This window comes from Equus przewalskii, unplaced genomic scaffold (assembly GCF_037783145.1).
Source record: "Equus przewalskii isolate Varuska unplaced genomic scaffold, EquPr2 contig_2045, whole genome shotgun sequence".
In the NCBI taxonomy this organism is placed as follows: Eukaryota; Metazoa; Chordata; class Mammalia; order Perissodactyla; family Equidae; genus Equus; species Equus przewalskii.
Genome location: NW_027227302.1, coordinates 1 through 22,290, shown reverse-complemented (window position 1 = coordinate 22,290; position 22,290 = coordinate 1). Strand labels below are relative to the sequence as shown.

Below are 22,290 nucleotides of genomic sequence, written 5' to 3'. Positions count from 1 at the left end.
CTGCCTGACCTCATAGCCAGCCCACACCTGAGGCCTGCTGTGCCCAAGAGTGACGTAGCAATAGCTGTGCTGCTGGGTCACAAACCCAGCTGCACCAGGAGCCCGCCCCACCCAACAGTGAGCTAGCAAAAGCTGGGTGCCATGCAGCCAGTCTCACAGGGAGCCTGCTCCTTGACCAGCACAGTCGAGGCTGCCAGGCCAGTGGTCTATGCAACCAGCCTCACTGGGGGACTGCAGTAGATATGTGCCCCCAGGCCTAGCAACCAGCCACACCAGGTGCCTAAGCTGCTCATCAGTGAACCCATAGTCACTGTGTGGAACCAGGGCTCACAGCCAGCCATGCCAGAGGCTTGCCCCAGCCCAATAACACCTCAGTAGCAGCCACATTTGGCCAGGCCTCACAACCAGCTGGTCTGGGGGCAACCCCAGTCTACCCATGTTCCTGGAGCAAGGGCAGCCCTGCCACAATACAAGGGCACACAGCCCACACAGGAGAGACCCCTGGAGCATTTGGCATGGATGATGAGAGGAGAGCAAACTGCTGGGCTCCATAAGACATCTCCCACGTAAGACCACATTTCCAAGATTGGGAATGTAGCTGATCTACCTGATACAAAGATATGAGCACAGAGAAGCAGGTGAAATGAGGAGACAAAAGAATATGTTCCAAAAAAAAGAACAGGAAAAATCCTCAGAAAAAGAACTAAACAAAACAGATAATCTACCTGATAAAGAGTACAAACTAACAGTCATAAGGATGTTCACTGAACTTGAGAGAAGAATAGATGAACACAGTGAGAACTACAACAAAGAACTGGAAAATATAAAAAAGAATCAGAACTGAAAAATACAATAATGGAAATGAAAAGTTCACTAGAGGGAATCAACAGCACAATATATGACACGGAAGAATGGATCAGCAGTCTGGAAGACAGAGTAGAGGAAATCACCCAAGCTGAGCAGAAGAAAGAAAAGAATTAAAAAGAACAAGGACAAGGGCTTGCCCAGTGGCATGGCAGTTAAAGTTCGTGCACTCTGCTTTGGTGGCCAAGGGTTTGCCGGTTTGGATCCTGGGTGTAGACCTACACACTGCTTGTCAAGCCATGCTGTGGCAGGCATCCTGCATATAAAGTAGAGAAAGATAGGCATGGTTGTTAGCTCAGGGTCAATCTTCCTCAAAAAAAAAAAAACAGAACAAGGACAGTCTCAGGGACCTCTGAGACAACAGTAGCATGTTAACATTTGCATTACTGGTGTCCCAGGAGGAGAAGAGAGAGACAAAGGGGTCAGAGAACTTATTTGAAGAAATAATAGCTGAAAACTTTCCTAACCTAAGGAATGAAACACACATCCAGGGACAAGAAGCACAGAAAGCACCAAACAAGATAAACCCAAAGAGGCCCACACCGAGACAATTATAATTAAAATGTCAAGAATTATAAAGAGAGGGGCTGGCCCCGTGGCCGAGTGGTTAAGTTCGCGCGCTCCGCTGCAGGCGGCCCAGTGTTTTGTTAGTTCGAATCCTGGGCGCGGACATGGCACTGCTCGTCAGACCACGCTGAGGCAGCGTCCCACATGCCACAACTAGAAGAACCCACAACGAAGAATACACAACTATGTACCAGGGGGCTTTGGGGAGAAAAAGGAAAAAATAAAATCTAAAAAAAAAAAAAAAAAAAGAATTATAAAGAGAGAATCCTAAAAGCCATAAGAGAAAGGCAACAAGTGACATACAAAGGAAACCCATAAGGCTATCAGCTGACTTCTCTGTAAGAAACCTTACAGGCTAGAAGGGAGTGGCATGATATATTTAAAGTGCTGAAAGGAAAAAACCTAACACCAAGAATACTCTACCCAGCAAGGTTATCATTCAGAAAGGAAGGAGAGATAAAGTGTTTTCCAGACAGGCAAAAACTAAAGAAGTTCATCACCTCTAAACTGGCCTTACAAGAAATGTTAAAGGGACTTCTTTAAGTGGAAAAGAAAAGGCCACAAATAGAAATAAGAAAATTACCAAAGAAAAAGTATCACTGGTAAAGGCAAATATATAATAAATGTAGTGGATTAACCACCTAAAAAGCTAGTATGAAGGTCAAAAGACAAAAGTACTAAAGTCATCTGTATCTACAATAAAAGAGTAAGGGACACACAAAATTAAAAGAGGTAAAATATGAATTCTAAAACATAAATCATAGGGGGGAGTAAAAGTGTAGAGCTTTTAGTATGAGGTCAAACTTAAGGGACCATCAACTTAATATAGATTGCTATATACATAGGTTATTATTTATAAACCTCATGGGAACCACAAACCAGAAACCTATAATAAATACACAAAAAATAAAGAGAAACAAACCCAAAGATAAACTAAAGAAAGTCATTAAATCACAAGGGAAGAGAGCAAGAGAAGAAGAAAGGAATGGACAAAACTACAAAAACATCCAGAAAAAAAGTAACAAAATGGCAATAAGTACATACTTATCACTTGTTACTTTAGATGTAAGTGGACTAAATGCTCCAATCAAAAGACATAGGGTGGGGGTCGGCCTGGTGGCATAGGGGTAAGTTTGCATGCTCTGCTTTGGTGGCCCAGGGTTCACAGGTTTGGATCCTGGGCGCAGACCTAGCACCATTCGTCAAGCCATGCTGAGGTGACATCCCACATAAAGTGGAGGAAGATTGGTACAGATGTTAGCTCAGTGACAGTCTTCCTCAAGCTAAAAGAGGAGGATTGGCAACAGATGTTAGTTTAGTATTTCCTTAGAGGTTTCAATTGATATGTATAAAATTCCAAATGTGAAACATCTAGGTTAAGATGGATGATGGGTTGGCTGGTAGCATCTCTTTTACTTTCTCTCAACTCTTCTTTGAAACAATCATAAAAACAAAATAAAAAAATAGAAAAGGGTATGCAGTTTCAGTAGTGTTGTACCTAAGCCTATTGGTTGCCACTTTGTCAAACCCCAGGAGGTCTTCTCACTTACTAAACTTTAGATAGGCTTGGGAGAGAACAGTGGATCTGGCAGCTCTTGACAGGAAGAGGCTAGGAGACACTCCCTGACTCAATGGTTACCTATATTTCAGAAACCTGGGCTTTGCCTAACCAGGAGTATGGAAGGCTGCCTAAACTGTGTGGGCTACTTCCTAAGGCTGTCAGATCTACTCACTCCCACACTTCCATCACATCCTTTGTACATTTATTTGAAGACCACCATGCCTATCAATGTCATCAAAGTAATATAATAATAATAATAATGTGTCAGAGTCAATAGCACAGATTCTGGATTCAAATCTTTGTTGGCCACTTCCTAGCAGCATGAACCTAGGCAAGCTGCTCATCATCCATACAAAAAGGTAGTAATAGAGCCTGTCTCATAAGGCCACTTTAGGAATTAAAAGACAAACCCATATAGTGACATCTATGCCTGACACAAAGTTCTCAATTGCTCGGTGAAATTGTTATTAAATTAAGTAAAAATGAAGTGGGTAGATAGTATTCTATTATATCCTGAAAAATGAAGTTGGTGGGAGGCATGTATAGAGGCAAGAAATTATGTAGCAGTTTCCACTGTGGGTTGAAGAAATCCATGCACTTTCTCTAGCAGAGACTAATGTAAATATTGCCATAGATCATCCAAGAACAAATCTTCCTCCATGTAGAAAACCATGCTGCATCTGTCCGTGAGGGATTCCTGTGGTGTACAGCAGAACACTCAAATCTGAGCAACAGCTTTGCCCACCTCCCAGGCGTCTAGCGTAAGAAAGAAGCAGATTTAAATGTCAATCAGATGGATTGGTGTTGGTGACAAAAAATTCTCCATCCCGTCTCCTGCTTTAAATGCCAGGCTCTTCAATTAGAAATATAAAACAATAAAAAGCAACTGTGTGTGTGTGTGTGTGTATATGTGTGTGCGTGTATGTATATATAAGTGTGTGTGTGTATATGTGTGTGCGCACGTGAGTATATATGTGTGTCATATGTGTATGTGTGTGCATGTGTAGTATGTGCATGTGTAGTGCGTGTGCTGTGCGCGTGTGTGTATGTGTGTGTATATATGTGCATGTGTAGATACGTGTGTATATATGTGTGCATGTGTGTGTGCATGTGTATATGTGTGTATATATGTGTATATGTGTGTGCATGTGTATATATGTGTGTGTGCATGTGTGTATATGTGCTTGTGTATATGTGTGCGTGTGTATATATGTGTGTGCATGTGTATATATGTGTATGTATATGTGTGCGTGCATGTGTATATATGTGTGTGCATGTGTGTGTACGTATATCTGTGTGTGTGTGTGCATGTGTGTATATGTGCTTGTGTATATGTGTGTGCGTGTGTATATATGTGTATGTATATGTGTGCGTGCATGTGTGTGTATATTGTGTGTGCATGTGTATATATGTGTGTGTGCATGTGTGTGTGCACGTATATCTGTGTGTGTGTGTGCATGTGTGTATATATAATTTCATACTTAAGATATGTATAACCTCATGCTTAAGAGTCTGGATCAAAAAAGAGAGTATCGTGTTATGGTTCATCCAGAGGAAAATATATTTTTGAATAAAAACTCACTACAAAAAAAGAGAACTCTTAGGGGCCGGCCTGGTGCAGCGGTTAAGTGCACACTTTCCGCTTCTTGGCAGCCTGGAGTTCGCTGGTTCGCATCCCGGGTGTGGACATGGCACCGCTTGGCAAGCCATGCTGTGGCAGGCATCCCACATATTAAGTAGAGGAAGATGGACCTGGGTGTTAGCTCAGGGCCAGTTTTCCTCAGCAAAAAGAAGAGGACTGGTGGCAGATGTTAGCTCAGGGCTAATCTTCCTCAAAACAAAAGAAATCTTAGAAAGAATCTGAATTCTAAAGAATCTGTGAACTTGAAAATCCTAAGGAAACAGTTAAGTGTGGCCATCAATTCAAGAGATGCTTAATAAATATGTCAATGAAAAATAATAAACTCCCTAGAATTTCAGACCTCTCTATCAGAACCTTCAGGTGAGTGGCAGAACTGTGGGGAAAAGTAAAAGTGTGCTGATTTCCTCATCTTAGGGATTGCTTTAGAGAATTGTATTTTTTTTTGTAGACATTGATTATTAAGAAATAGCGGTTCAGGAGTTTTTTTTAAAGAAATCCCTCAATTTTATTTATTAGACTGGAAAAATAACAAACATCAATAAACCATCACCAATCATCTTATGTTCCTGTTTTAGATGTGGCATTGGCCAAAATAAAAAGAACACCATTTCTGCTCTACACTGTCCTTCTTGAATACCTGACAGACGACTCACCATCCAGGACGGACAGAGCGCACTGTGAGACCCTCCGCAGCCTCCCTGAAGTGCTGCCAGACAGCAGAGTGCTCCGCGCCCCGCCTGTGCCTCACCTGGACCACTTGCTGCTCCAGATCTTAACCATCTTTGTTTCCTCAGTGCTTAATACTGTACTTCCTATCATAGGAGTTCATTCTGTTGTTTGGCAAAGGACAAATCCTCTACAAGGGTTGTTAAGTACACTAGTTCCAAAAGTGACAGGAACTCTGTTTAAGTGGCCACCTATGTTACATCAGACACCTTCTCCACTCAGTGGGACACCTGTACTGTCAGAGGGCCACTTAGCTAAATGTGAAAGCAGTTTAGAGTTTATCCATTTACGCATAATTCCTCTGTTTCTTTCTTTTTCTATTGTGAATCTATGATTTTATTAAATTTAATATATACTTATAACCTGATAGATTTTCTACTCCATAGTAACTATGTTAAATAATTTTCTCTTCTTTACCATTTTTCTTTTTTTGTTTCCAAAGAGGAACTGGTGGCTGGACCCTACTTGTGTCAAATAAATACCACAGGGTGCAGATTGACCTTGAAGAGAGAATGGCAGTCACTGCTGTGGCCCCCAGGGAGCACACGGGAGCTCTGACTGGGCACCAGCTGCATCCTGGTGTTCAGTGACAGTGGGAGGAGCTGGAAGCAGTAGCAAGGAGAAGAAAGTATCTGGGTACATTTTCTAATATAATAATTGTACATGTTGATTCCAACCTATTAGAGAAACAGAATCTGAAGAATTACTTAGGAAAAGTTTTCTAAGTGAAAGTAAGGTACATGCTTCATTGAAAATACTGAAAAGGATTTCTCTGCTTTTAAATACTGTGGAAGTCTAAGAATAACGCAAGTCATGTACCATTTTTCTCTTGTTTTGTTTAATAAATGACTTGGCATTACCTCTGCATTATGTTACATTGGTAGAATGAGTTAATTCTTTTCTTTTTCTCCCATTTTCAATCTCATTTTTCTGAAAAAAACTGAAATTTTAAAATATAATAAATGAGCAATTTATCTGCATCTGACAGGCTCTAGAACGTAGGCTTTGAACTGAAAGTGTCTTGTGCCCTTTATTATGTGGCCACATTTTGTAACCATAGGCTGTAGATCTCTAGGATTCCCTGGAATTTCTCTACTTTGAATTTTCTTACAGCAGTGATATCATTTCTATTTTTGATTATGTGTCATGCCCTTTTGTGGAAATCACTGTTTGTTTAACTTTTGTGAATATTGTAAAAGCATTTAATTTCTTAAAATATCTATTTATTATATAATATTTGGAAGTAGCCCATATCTATTTAAAAATCTGTCTCTAAACTGATTAATAATGCTTAAAATGTAGTGGACAGATTGTCTATAAAAGAGATGCGGAGGTGACATCATCATCATGGCAGCATCAGAGGAGCCTTTTGTCTCTCCCCTTCAACTTACAGCAACTAAAACATCCATAACCCAAAAAAGGATACATTGGCCAACACGCCGGGGTACTGAGAGATGCAGACATTGGTACATGTGAAGGTGGGAGGATTGGAGCACGTAGAGGAGGATACACAGGGGAACAGTGAAGGCAGCACTCAGGATCCTGGATCCTCGGCCATGGCGGCTGAGCCAGCTGCCCCAAGCACTAGAGAGCTCGGTGAGCAGCACTGGAGGCATGTGTGCAGTGCCAGCCAGCCAGCCATGGCACCACCTGCAGCCATGGGAAGTGGAGCAGCAGTGAACGTGGAGCCCCGTGATCCCAGGCCTGTGGCTGCAGCTCGGAGCCTGGTAGCAGTGGCAAGGGGGATACAAGACTCCTATGTCTCAACCACAGAAGTGCACATAGCTGCAGGGTAACAGGCAGCAGCTGAGACATTGTGCTGTGAACCCAGCTTCCTCCTCACAGTCCCCTCCCCACACCACAGTGTCAAAGCTTCCAAACCAGGTGATCCTAGACATGGCTGAGGCATCAACCCTCCCTGGAAGTGAAGGCAGTGACTGCAGCAACACCAACAGCAGCAAGGCATCAGTGACCCACAGAGGTGGGGGCAAGCAACAATGAAGGTATGGGCAGCACCCCAAATAGAGGCGGTGGACGGTGGAACATGCAGATCCTCAAATATAGCCACAGATAGCTCAGGTAAAAGGAACCAAAAACTAGTGCTATAGTGCCACCTACTGAAAAACAAAAGAAAGGCTTCTAATCTCCAAGGGGTTGAAAAGTTTGAATCAAAACAAGCAAAGCAATACTTGAATAAGAAGCATATTTGTTACAACAAATGTGCCAGCAGAGGAATAACTCAGCAATCACTACAAAAAGCCATGGTAACACGGCATCACAAAAAGAAAACGATTCTCCAGAAAGCAAATGTAAAGTCATAGAAGAGTGTGATCTAACTGATAAATTACTCAAAAGAGCTGTCATGAAGATATTCGATCAGCTACAAGAAAACTCAGAAAGGTAGTTCAATGAGCTCAGGAATAAAAAGGAACAGAAGGAATACTTTACCAAAGAGATTGAAACTCTAAAAAGAACCAAAGAGAAATTCTGCAGCTGAAGAACTCAATAAATGTGATGAAGAATGCATTACAAAGCACTGGAAATAGAGCCAATTACACAGAAGAGGGAATTAATGAGCTCAAAGATAGAAACCTAGAAATGATGCATATAGAAGAGGAGAGAGAATTAAGACTTAAAAAAAATGCAGAAATTCTACAAGAATTATCAGACTCCACTAGACAGGCAACGTAAGGACAATGGTATCCCAGAGGGAGAAGAGAAAGAGAACAGAGCAGAGAGCTCATTTAAAGAAATGATAGCTGAGAACTTCTGAACCCAGGGAAGACACTGGATATACAAATCCATAAAGCTAATAGAACACTCAATTATCTCAATGCAAAAAGACCTTCTCCAAGATACATAATAATAAACTGTCGAAAATCAATGACAAAGAAGTAATATTAAATGCAGTCATGGAAAAAAAGACTGTAAACTACAAGGGAACCCCTCCTTAGGCTATCAGCAGATTTCTGAGCAAAACTCTACAGGCCAGAAGAAAGTGGAAAGCTATTTCAAAATATAGAAAGACAAAAACTGTCTGCCAAGAATACTCTCTCCATCAAACTTATCTTTTGGATAGGAAGGAGAAATAAAGGCTTTCCAGACAAACAAAAGCTTAGGGAGTTCATTGCCACTAGACCTTCCTTACAAGAAATGTTGAAAGGAGCTCTCACACCTGAAAGGAAAAGGGTAAGGTATGAAAAGCTTTGACCAAGGTGATAGACAGAATCAGAAAATTACAACTCTGTGTCAGAATAGGACAGTAAACACTTAATTATAATGATTGAAGGGAAAGGAAGCATTAAAAATAGCTATAACCTCTTCAATTTGGTAACAGACACAAAATACAAAAAGGGATACTTTATGACAACAAAAACAGAGAAGGGAAGAGGAAAAGAATGGAACCCACTTAGGCCAATGGAGATAAGATGCTATCAGCAGAAAAAGGACTATCTTATCTATGAGACCTTGAATGCAAACTTCATGGTGACCATAAAGCAAAAATTCAGAGCAGAGTCAGAAAACAGAAAAAAAAAAAGAGGAAACTGAGAAACATGTCACAGAAAATAACCTAGCTGAAATGGCAGACAGAAATACAAGGAAAAAGAAACAATGGAAATATAGAACAACCAGAAAAGAAGGGATAAAATGGCAGTATTAAGTTCTCATATATCAATAATCACCTTAAATATAAATGGATTCAATTCACCAATTAAAAGACAGAGTGTGGGGCAGGCTCCATGGCCTAGGGGTGAAGTTTGGTGTGCTCCACTTCAGCAGCCTATGATCAGTCCCTAGGCGCAGACCTACATCACTCACCAGTGATGTGGCAGCAACCCACACACAAAATAGAGAAGGAATGGCACAGATTTTAGCTCAGGACAAATCTTCCTCAGCAAAAAGAAAAAAGAAAAAAAAAGAGTGGCTGGAAGGATTAAAAAACAAGACCCAGAAATATGCTGCCTCCAGGAGACCCATCGCAACTTTAAAGACAAACATAGCATGTGGAAGTTTTGCCATCCTTTCTAAATAAAAACTGTTAGTTGTTTCTTTGGTTTTGATGGATCTCCTATTTGAATCTTCAATTTGCTGCAATATTTGATCTTCATCTTCAGACAGCTAAAAGAAATTTAGTAATTTTGCTGTAAATGATGCTTTAATTTTAAAAAATCATTCAATGACTTCAAAGCAGACATTCTTAAATTCACATCATGGAAAATTTCAAAATACAGAAGAGACTTTGGCAGGTGGCAAGTCAACCTGGACTTTTGATTTTTAAAAATCATGGAGGTTATGGATTTTTAAATAACAAGAACAATCATGATAATGACAATCCTTGTATTAAAAATTCAAAAGAAAGGGTCGGCCCTGTAGTGTAGTGGTTAAGTCAGGCGGGCTCCACCTCAGCAGCCCAGGTTCATGGGTTCAGATCCCATGGACCTACACTACTGCCAAGCCATACTGTCTTGGCAACCCATATACAAAATAGAGGAAGACCGGCACAGATGTTAGCTCAGGGCTAATCTTCCTCAGCAAAAAAAAAAAAAAAAAAAAAAAGAGGAAGATTAACAACCGATGTTAGCTCAGAGAGAATCTTCCTCACCAAAAAAAAAAAAAGAAAGAAAGCAAAAGAGCTAAAAAAGAGAAGGGGAATTTTGTCTCTTATCAGTCTCTATAATCATAGGCTACATCATCCCCCTACCCTTTCACACAGAGGAAACGATATACACCACACTCTTCAACCACTTAAACAGAATGGAGTAGAAGTAATAACTTCGAAAGAAACAGTTGACACATATAACTTGTTCAACTATTCACTCATTGACTTTAGTCAAAAAATATCTATATTGTATCTTTTATGGGCCCAGTCTCATAAAAGAAACAACTTAAGGAGAGTATCGGCTAACAGAAAATCAAATAGACAAAAGGAAAATTAAACAGCAATAAATATCACAACTGTTACATAAAAAGCCAAATTTTAAGTACTTTTAATAGGTTTATATTTCAATTTACTAGCTTGAATTTTTCAACTTCACAAAACATTTATCTCTTAATTACTGCACTAACCAAAATATTCTTTTAGTGAAAATCTTATATAAAAGTACTGATTAGCCAAGCTAAAAAAAAAAAAAAAGGCAGAGTTAACATTAAAAACCAAAATGAGGTATACGTCTCAGTTGTTTGGCACTGAAATAGGAAAAGTAAGCCCAAGAAACAGCATTAAGACTGGCTGCACACAAATTAGAGAAAACAAGCTCAATACATTTGTTTATTCAAGAAACAAGTATTTTTTAGCATCTGCAATGCAAGTGAAGCAGACACAGTTGCTGCCCTCTTAAAGCACACGTTCTCATTGGTGGAAATGGCATTAACCAAATAATCACACGCGTGCATATGTAATGACAGAATGAGAAAAGCACTATGAAAAACAAGTATGAAGGACCTTGAGAGGATAATTGAGGGGCCTAATTTAGATTGAGGAACCAAAGAGGGGCTTTCAGAAGCAGCGACATATTTACGCTAAGACCTAAAGGATGAGTAACAGTAAGGCAGAGGAAACAGGATATATAAATAAATGCCCTGAAGCAGAAAAGAGACTGATAAACTAAGGAAAGTGAAATGTCATACGTGTGGAGTGTGGTGAGAGAGGGAGAACACCAGAAGTTGAAGATATAGCCAGACTCTAAAGTAAAACAGAAATCCACTCATAGGAATAACATGATTCAATTTAAGTTTTCAAAAGATCACGATGACTGCTAACTGGAGAAAAAGTGGAACAAGAGTGGAAAATAGATCTCTTAGGAAACAACCACAATAGTTCAAGAACAAGATGATGGTACCTTAACTAGGGTATTGACACCAGAAGTTGAGGAAGTAGATAAATATGCCAAGTATTTTGGAAGTACAATTGACTGAATGAAGTGATGGAATGAATGTGGTTAAGGAAGGCAGATGAGGCAGAAAGAAATGACAGTTAATTACTAAGTTTCTAGAGTGAGCAATTGAGTGGACAAAAAGGTATCACTAATATAGGAAATATCAATAAAACTGACTTGGGGAGAAGATCAGGGGAATTCAGTTTGAGGAATAAAAAGAAGGAGATTTTTGTGAAACATCCAAGAAGAGGTATCCGCTAGGAAACTGGACATCTAAATAAGGATCTGGGCTAAAGTCATAAAGTTGAGAACTGTCCTCAACTAGACAGTATATAAGTCATTGGAGCACATAACATCATCTAGAGTTTGGAATGTAGGTTAAGAGAAGAAAAGGATCCTGCAGCAAACCGTAAACACTATGACATTTATATAGGAGGAAGGGTGGAAGAGAAGTAGACAAAGGCATAAAGTAGCACTCAAAGAGGTATGAAAAAACCAAAAGAGTGTGTTATCATAAAAGCAAAGAGAAGAAAATGTTTCAAAAAAAAAGAACATAATTTCTATTAATATTACTAAAAGTTCTTGTAAAATAAAAACTTCAGTGTCCAACGAATTTGACAAAATAGAAATCACTGGGGTCCTTCCTTAGCAAGAGCAGTTCAGATGGAAAGTGAGAGACAAAAGGTGGACGAAATGAATACGGAAGAATTGATGGAGGAGAATTCCATTAAATGTGATTTATGAGAAATGCAGCATTCCCACTCAGAACATAGCATGTCATTCCAATTATTCAGACGACAGTCTTCAGTAACACTTTAGTGTTTTCTTCATATAAGCCTTAAGGTTTTCTTTTTGTATGTATTTTTGGTTGTTTTAGGTTTTCAATTCTTATGAGTGGGTTCTTTTAAAAACTCTTTTAAAAGAAACACAACTTTATCATATACACACACACATATCCTGCTAAGATTGGCTTTTGTCAATAATAATGAACACATTCATTTATACTTTAATTTTATATTTCTGTTTATGTTCTTACATTTTTAATATTTTTCATTTTTTGTTTACATTTATATTTCCACTAGTTATTGTCTCAACCATTTCAGAATGTAAACGTACACTATGAGTATACAAAGAATTCTAAAATAGTATAGCATATACTAATAAGCAAAAAAAACGAAAAGCATAACTTACCATCTCTGAACTAGAACTGAAACAACTATCTGTGGGCCTTGGAGAGTAACTGGTAGACCAACTACTCTGTGAAGACTCAAGATCTGAAAACGAAGATTTAACTCATGAAGAATGGTATTTATTAATACTCTACTAAATATATACACAGGCAGCAGATATCAGCTGGTAAAATAAGTTTAGCTAACATACTGCAGAGCATTTTAAAAGTGTGCCAAAACTAGTTAAAACTTGAGAAACTCCGCATCTTGGATTTCTGACAGAGTATTACGGGTTTATTCTACACTTAAAAGTTTTTCATCTACAAGTAAAATAAGGGTACATAAGGCAAGAAAGGAGAACAGAGAAAATTCAATTGATTTTTTCTAATATATGAACAATGTTTTATGAACAAATAATTTAAATAATAATTTAAAGTGTCAACCTACAGGAAGGAGGGATAAGGCAAGTTTATTAAGTTCAAAAGCACCAGATATTTGCTAATCTAATAAACGAAGCTTCCTTGTACAATAAAAGCTGTATTTAAAAAATCAACTCAAAGCATCCAGTCCGATATTCTTTCATTATGTGCTTAATGTGTTCTCTTATGAGAGCAAGTAAAGTTTAAAAATAGGCCTGAGAAGTAGGTCATGACTCCTCACAATGCATAAATACTGTAGACCAAGAGGGACGTGCATTCACACTAAAGTAGCAACAAAAACAACAAAAAGTACCTACCACCAAATCTAACAAGAGACATGCAGAATCTACTTGAGGAAAACCTTAAAGTGCTTAAAGGTGTTCTAAACAACTATTAAAGATACAAAATTAGGCTGAATTAACAAAAAGACATCCCTTGTTCTTAGATAGGTCTACTCAACATCATTAGTATGATAATCCACACTAAATCAATATATACACTTAGCATTTTCCTGATAAAACTAAAATATTTCTTTGGAGCTACACAAGTTGATTTTAAAGTTTATATAAAAAATAATCAATATTAGCCAGAAAAATTCTTTAAAAAGTACAAAGGGAGGTGTAACTGTTTTAGAAATTAAGCATACTATAAAGCACTTACCATAAAAATAGTACAGTATTAGCACACAAAGATTAGGAAAGACCAGTAGAACAGTAAAGAAAGCCCAGCACATATGAAAAGTTAGTACATAAAAAAGGTGGTATCACAAATGCCTAGGGAAAAGATGCATTTTAAAAACCTGAATCAATACACATCTCACACCTTAAATCACAATAAACTCTAAATGGATTAAAGATTTAAGTGTAAAAATATAAAATCATACTAACACTAGAAGAAAACATTAAGTGAATTCATTTAACCTGGGAGTGTAGAGTCTTTCTAATTAAATCCAGAAGTATAAAAGAAAAGATGAATAAAATCAACCACATAAAAAAATACATTAATCCTTTGGCAAAGCAGGAGATATCATAAGCAAAGTCAAAACAAATCAAAAACCAATAATAAACTAGGAGGAAATATTTGTGACATATCACAAAGACCTAAATCTCTTTAATATATAAAGAGTTCTTAAATATCAAGAAAAAAAATACCAAAAATTCAATTGGTCAAAAGACACGAATGGAGACTTTAAAGAAAAAGAAATGAAAACAGACATTAAATATTTTTAAAAGACACTCAACTTCACTTATAGAAAAAGAAAAGCAAACTTAAACTGCCATCTATCCGTCTGTCTACCTATCTATTTTTATAAAACTCACAAAAATTCCCAAGTTTGAACACAATCCCTATTGGTGAGGCTGTGGAATAAAAAGGCACATTTCTGGTGAGATTGCCAAATGATGCAACAGGGAATTTGGTAATATCTATCAAAATTGAATTTTGGCAATAATAACTACACAAAAAAACAATGTATCTCCCCTTTGACACAGCAATCCTACTCCTAGAAATTATCCTGAAAATGTACCTCCACAATTAAGAAACATAGACACAAAGTTGTTCACCAAGCATTGTTTATAAGAACACAATACTGGAAACAAGCCAAATGTCCACCAACAGGGCATGACTGAATAAACTATAGCCCATCCACATAATAGATTACCAAATTGTCATAAATAAGGGATGAAGAAATGTCTAGTACTAAGATGGAGAAATCTATAAGAAACTTACTAAATAAATGAATCCATTTAATTCATCTATAAAATATCCTATATTATACAAAATATCCTATACTACATTTAAGTGAGAAAAGTGGAGAACTAAGACTCATGTGAATATGTGTGTTTATATATTCTTAGGCTTTATTTTGAAGAAAAACAGAACACAACAAAAATAGTAAAATGATAAACCATAAACCAATAAAAAAGTTACTCATATGAGGCAAAAGGAAATAGGGCAGACAAGATAGGATAGAAACCAGACTACTGGTTTACACTTCAAAAATTTAAATTAAATCCAAAAGAAAAAAGTTGATAAAGATTTCTAGGTATCCTAGCAAAGTAGATATTCGAAAGAATCATTCTATCACAGAATATCTAAAAAGTATCACAAACTATTTTTCATAAAAAGACAGTATAGACTAAAATGACCACTCAAATATGAAGTATTTGCTACACACAGCCTACAAGCAATGAGAATCTAGTACATATATATGAAAGATATATAGGATATATACATATATATCTACATATAGAAAAGATATATCCTATAAGGAAAGCCAAACTTTCTAAAAGAAATATGACCAATAGACATGAAAGGTATTTCACAGATAAACAGGGGTGGCAAATCAACCTAATTAATAATGGGAAATATAAATTAAAATTACAATGAAATACCAGATTCCAACAATGATAAAAAGCTGATCCAGTGTTAGTGAGAATATGTAACAACTAAGAGTCTTAGCTCCTGCAAGTGGGAGTTTAAACTGGCACAACTACTTTATAAAACAATTTTGTATTACCTAGAATAGATGAAGATGCGCATAACATTTGAACTAGCCAATTCTACTCCTTGACTCATATTCAAGAGAAATTTTTCATACATGTGTGCCAGGAGAAATGTCAAGAATTGTCCAAGTAGCATTGTTTATTATAGCAAAATATTCAAAACAATCTAAATAACCAATGCCAGAAAATGTATAAATTGAGGTACATTCACACAACAGAAGTTTGCATAGCAGTAAATAAATAATGAAGTATACTAGAGTCACAAATATCAGAGTGGGTGAACAAAGAAAAGCAAGTTGCAGCAAAATATATAGCATTTGCCTCAATCTGTGAACAGTTCAAAACCAAGCAATGTAAAAGTCTATGTGTGATACCATAAAAACAAATTCAGGATAATAGTTACCTCTAGGGGGCAGGATAGGAAATGCAATTGAGAAGATCTTCAAATGTACTGATTACGTATTATTTCTTAAGCTACAAAGTGAGTACAAGGGTATCTATTTTACTATTATTCGCTAAAATGTACATATATGTTACATATATTCATCATGTATAACACATTTTATAAAAGATAAAAGTAGTTTTGAAGACAATTGCATTACTAGTATATTCTAAGATATCTAGGAAACATATTTGCTGTCAAAAACCTAAAAAAAAGCACTTAAAACAATTTCCACTTAAATGTTAGTTTTTTTAAAAGAAAAAAATTCACTTATACTGACAGACTTTGGTAGTAGAGGTTGGCCTGCCTTTTAAAGAACACGTTCCTCCTTTTTCCATCAGAATCTAAAAGAAAAATAAAATTTAAGAACTCCTAAGTATACACAATAATATCCACTTATAGCTCCCTTTTCACCCCACCAAATCATTTTACAGTACTCTTCCTTCATATTACTTTAATTCCACAAAGATAATTTTAAACTCACAAAGAAAAATTTGCCTATGACAAACAATAAAACAAAACAAAATTGAAATTCATTTAGAAACAGCAAGCAACAGAAGAGACACTTGATAAGAAATGAATTGACAAAAAAGAAAGGATTCAGGTAATCATAACAAATGCAGCTGAAAAAAGGAAAAGATACTAAAGCAATTTGGAGATTTATTCTGTTTTTCTTTTTCTAATTTGTTAAGTTGGATATCAGTTCATTTATTTTCAGGTTTTTTAAATAGTAAAAGCTCTTAGAGGTATCAATTTTCTACAGAACACACCATTGGTTTTGGTTTTCATCAATTTCTATGTAATTTGTAATTTATTTTCATTTCCTTTTCTTTTTTTCTTTTTCAAAACCAGAGTGTTTCTTAATTTTCAAGAAGATCAGGGAGGTTAAGCAACTTCTTTTCCTCTTCTTTAGTTCTAATTTAATGAATTTTTTATTAGAGAATATGGCTATGAATCTCTCCTTAGATAAATCTCTTAGACTTTCTTTGTGGCTTACTACATGAATTACGTTTGCAAATATAGTAGGGACTTATAGAAAACATATATTCTCTGTTGGTGGGATATACGGTTTTTGATAGAATGTAGCATAAAGGAGAAACCATCTAGTTGTTCACCAAACATGTTTCCCTTTCCTTTTAAGCATACAGCTAAAACACATTTCCTACCCTCCCTTGGGGTTGGTTTGGACACGTGATTTAAGTTCTGGTCATGGGCAAAGTGGTGTACACCACTGCCAGTGCTGGCCCATAAAAATTTTCTCCACAATCCTCCACTTCCTTTTCCCTTCTGCTATACCCAGTATCAACAAGTTGGAAACCTACCAGTTGAAGATACCAGAGTCCCTATCAGCTTGGAGCCCTGAATAACTTTGTCGAGCAAAGCCTCTTTTCTAACCTCACTGTTTAATCATTTAAAAAGCCTTGTACATTCAACTCTTAGAATATTCAAGCCCCAAACCTGCACCAGTAAGACACAAGCTGAGAAAGCTATATAGACCCCCAAGACAGGCAAACACTCCAATATCCACTTCAGATCTGTTGATAGAGGATAACAGACAAATAAAATGGTCCCAAAGAGAAGAAACTAAATTATTTAAGGAATTTCCCCATCCTCTAGGATAGATTTTCACACAATGTCTGCCCAGCAGGATTTCATGATCGGTATGGATCAGTAACTCTGTATCACCTCTTCTTCTCCTTTCTGAATGGGCTTTTCATTGAATTTTTACTCTCCTTGTTCCAATAATATATATTTTATTTATATATATCTTGCCATCTTTTTATTTTTAACCTCTATTATTATGTTCTACATGTTTCTTAAAAAACTATAAAGATTATTTTTTTCTTCTCAATTTGATATTCTTTGAATCTTGTTAAGAAAAATCAACCTCTTTATATTTCATATATTAATTGCTAAGCAGGTTTCATTCCTTACATTTTACCTTTCCCATTTATCTAAAAGTTATTTCATTCTTTCCCATCTTGATCAGGCTTCCTACTGTGACATCCCCACTCCCTTGAATTCTGAATATCTTCTACGTGTCTTGATTTCTCTAGTGATTACCTTCCCATTGGTAACAACCATAATTTAAATCTTATTCCTCTACTACTTTAAAATTAAATAAGTTCCAGTTCAAGATGGCAATGTAGGAGGATCCTGAACTCACCTCCTCCCACAGACACACCAAATCTACAGCTACATACAGAACAATTTCCTCTGAAAGAAACCCCAAAACAAGCTCAGAGACTCCTATACATCAGGGGAATGAGAAAAAACCCACAGTCAAATGGGTAGGAGAGGCCGAGACACAATCTTACCATAAACCCCACCCTGGGCATGGTGATCCACAACCAGGAGGGAACCCACAACTCTGAGCTTCTCCCCAAGGAGTGAATGGCTTGACCCTCAAATCTGGTACTTGAACTTTTAAGACCTTCACCAAAGAGATAAGCCCCCAAAACGTCAAGTTTTGAAAGCCAACAGGGCTTGTGTCCATGAGACCCACAAGGCTACACGGAACTGAAAAACAGTTCCTAAAGGGCTCGCACAGGCTCACCATGCTGCACCCCAGGGCCTAGAGCAGAGGCAGCTCACTGACTATCCAGTCTTTCTGTGAAACAAGCCTATTAGCTTATCCTCATAGCTGCAAACTAAGAGTCAGGTTTCTAATTAAACTCACATCTAAGGGCTGACTGTAATCCTCTCCAGTGAACTCGGAGGCTGGGTACCATCTTTCCACTCTCCCGCTGCCTCGCTCATGGTCACCAGTACCTTGCAGAATGGAGCTTACATTTGAGGGTCCCACAGGACTGTAACAAATGGAGAAAGAGTTCCTAACTGGCTACCCTCCAGGGCAAAGCAAAGAGACAGTCGATTGAATCGCACCCCAATCCTTCTGTGAGAGAAGCCTATTTGCTTATCTTAAATCTTTGGCCTAAGGAGCAGCCTTCTAATTTAACACACATCTACAGGCCTACTGAAATATTCTCCAAAGACCATAGAGCCCAGCGGGCACCATCTTCACAGTCCAACTCTGCCTTGCTCCAAGTCACCAGTATCTCCCAGAAAAGAGCTTGTGCACATTGTCTGGAGGCCCAGTTTTCGCAGCTGCCACCCATGGGATGCCCCTTGATCAGCTGGCTCTGGTAGCCAACAAGGCTTTGAAGAGGATCAGAATTGGCCATCTGAGCCAGCCCTGATGGCCTAGTGGTTGAAGTTCGGTGTGTTCCACTTTGGTGGCCTGGGTTTGGTTCCCGGGCATGGAACCACATGACTCGTCTGTCAGCAGCCATGCTGTGGCGGCAGACCACATAGAAGAACTAAGACTTACAACTAGAATATACAACCATGCACTGAGGCTTTGGGGAGGGGAAAAAAATGAAAGAGAGAGGAAGATTGGCAATAGATGTTAGCTCAGGGCAAATCTTTCCCAGAAAAAAAAAAAAAAAGAATTTGCCACCCCAAAATGTGTCTCTTTGCCTTGATTATTTTAAGGACAAAAGAGTCTTTGACTCTTTGAAGGAAATTCTGACCTTCCCCCTAACTGTCTAAAAGAATTTAAGATAGAAGGGCCTGTCCCACGAAGGAGATATCACCATAGATAATTCTAGGTGTGGTAGACAGAAAGACATCTAGCAAGGGCCATTTTATCAAAAGATCTCTTTCAGTTCCCATTGTCTACAGATGGCCCAGCAAACACTTGTTTATCAAACATTTGCATTTCCATCGTCATGTAAATTGCCTTCCTCTCCTTTGAAATCCCAAACCACTACCCCCAATATCCTCCTTTATCTTTAGCTGAAGATGGTATTAAGGTGGCAATTTCAGCCACTCCAGCAAGATTTTCCTGGGTTTCTCCCATGTACATATGTTATCAAACTTTGATTTTCTCCTGTTATTCTGTCTCATGTCAATTTAATTCTTAGACCAGCCAGAAGGACCCACAGGGTAGAGGAATTGTTTTCCTCCCCTACAGTTTACGTTCACAGGTCCCACAGGACTATAATGAACAAAGAAAGAGTTCCTAACCAGCTACCGGTCCAGGGCACAGCAGTGAGGCAGCAGACTGAAATGCCCGTCTTTCTGTGACAGAAGCCTATTAGCTTATCTTCATACCTGTGGCCTGAGGGACAAGCTTCTAACTAAGCACAGACCTAGGGGCTAACTGCAATCCTCTCCAGAGACCAGGAAGCCCAATGGTTACCATCTTCACACTCTCCATCTGTCCCACCCTAGGTTGCTCATGTCTCCAAGAAAGGAGATTGTGCACATATCTAGCACCAGGGTTTCTGTGTCAGCTGCCCAAAAGACACATCCCTTGATAGCCTGGCTCTGGTGGCCAGCAGGGCTTGTGTTCATAGATTCAACAGGATGTCAGCAAACAAACAGTTCTTATATGGCTATCACACCAGGGCTCAGTGCAGACGAGCACACAGAAATGCTCATGTCAAAGTCTTCCCGTGAATGAGGTATATTTACATACTTCAAAAGCTGCTGCATCAGGGTCCAGTTTCCAATTAGACTGAATCTAGATGTTGACTGAGATCTTCCCTATTGGGACACCGGCAGGTTTTTGCACACCCTCAAATACTGGGAGCCACTAAAAATAAAGTAGACTGCTTGAACAACCACAAAGGTTTGAGAGACAACCAAGAGCTACAGCAGGGTTGAAACATAAGGTTCATCTCCTGCACGAGGCCACTTCTTCAAGACTAGAGAGGTGGCTGTTTTACAGAATGCATGGAAACCAACACAGAGAATCACGGAAAATAAAGAAACAGAAGAAGACATTCCATATCAAAGAACAAGATAAAGCCTCAGAAAAAGACCTTAATGAAATAAGTGATTTACCTGATAAAGAGTTCAAATTAGCCATCATAAAGATGCTCACCAAGGTCAGGAGAAAAATATATGAACAAAGCGAGAATTTCAACAAAGAGAACATAGCGTAGAAAGTATAAGAAAAATACCAAAAATAAATCACAGAGCTGAAAAATACAATAGAAAGGTACAAAAGAAGACTAGATGAAGCCAAAGAAAGGATCAGCAAACAAAAAGACAGGGCAGTGGAATTTACCCAATCAGAGGAGCAAAAAGAAAAAGGAATGAAAAAGAATGAAGATAGCACAAGGAACTTATTGACAACATCAAGTGGACCAATATTTGTAGTACAGGGGTCCCAAAAGAAGAAAGGGGCAGAAAATTTATCTAGAGAAATTGTGACTGAAACTTCCCTAACGTGGGGAAAGAAACAGACATCCAGATCCAGGAAGCCCAGAGAGTTCCAAATGAGATGAACTCAAAGAGACCTCACCAAGACACATTATAATTAAGTTATCAAAAGTTAAAGACAAGGAAAGAATCTTAAAAACAGCAAGATGAAAACAACTTGTTACATCCAAGGAAACCCTCATAAGACTATTAGCAGATCTTAAGCAGAAACTTTGCAGGCCAGAAGGGAGTGGCACAACATATTCAAAGTGCTGGAAGAAAAAAACTGCTAGTCAAGAATACCCTACCCAGCAAAGCTGTCCTTCAGAATAGAAGGATAGATAAAAAGTTTTCCAGACAACCAAAAGCTAAAAGAGTTTATCATCACTAGACTGGCCTTACAAGAAATGTTAAAGGGACTTTAAGCTAAACCGAGAGGGCCCTAAATCAGTAACAGGAAAACATATAAAATTATAAATCTTACTGGTAAAGGTAACTATAGAGTAAAATTCAGAATAATCTAATATTGTAGGTGATGGGTTAATCACTTATAAAGCTAGTATGAAGGTTAAAAGACAAAAGTACTAAAAATAACAACTACAATGATTTGTTAATAAATACACAAGATAAAAAGATATAAGTTCTGACATCAAAAACATAAAACTTGGGAGGGCAGTAAAAATTTAGATCTTTAGAATGCATTCAAACTTAAGTTTTTAAGAACTTAGAATGTTATAAGTTGTTTTACATAAGCCTCATGGTAACACAAAGCAAAAACCTACAGTAGATACACAAAAGATAAAGAAAAAGGAATCCTAAGCACACCATTACGGAAAATCATCAAATCACAAAGAAAGAAAAAAAGGAAAAACAAAGGAATTATAAAACAGTCAGAAAAAGTTGTACAAAATGGCAATAAGTCCACACCTATTAATAATTACTTTAAATGTAAATGGACTAAATTCTCCACTCAAAAAATATGGAGTGGCTAAATACACTGAAAAAACAAGATCCATCTATATGCTGCCTATAAGAAACTCACTTCAGAGGTAAGGACACACACAGTCTGAAAGTAAAGGGACAGAAAAAGATATTCCATGCAAATGAAAACCAAAAAAAACCTGGCATCGCTATACATATATCACACAAAATAGACTTTAATACAAAGAGACTTGGAGACAAAGAGAGTAATAAGAGACAAAGAAGGTCATTATATAGTCATGCACCACATAAAAACGTTTCATTCAACAACAGACTGTGTATACAACAGTGATCCTTTAAGAAAAGTAACATATAGTCTAGGTGTGTA

General features: G+C 37.7%; 1 long non-coding RNA gene across 1 annotated transcript; it reads right to left on the bottom strand.

Annotated features, from left to right (window-relative positions):
* Nucleotides 1-6,176: 6,176 nt before the first annotated feature.
* LOC139081297 (uncharacterized) lies at nucleotides 6,177-16,147 on the bottom strand. Its single transcript, XR_011536403.1, has 3 exons — nucleotides 16,051-16,147; nucleotides 12,428-12,510; nucleotides 6,177-9,479 (listed from the first exon to the last, which is right to left on the bottom strand). It is a non-coding gene; the product is annotated as an uncharacterized lncRNA (long non-coding RNA).
* Nucleotides 16,148-22,290: the final 6,143 nt, after the last annotated feature.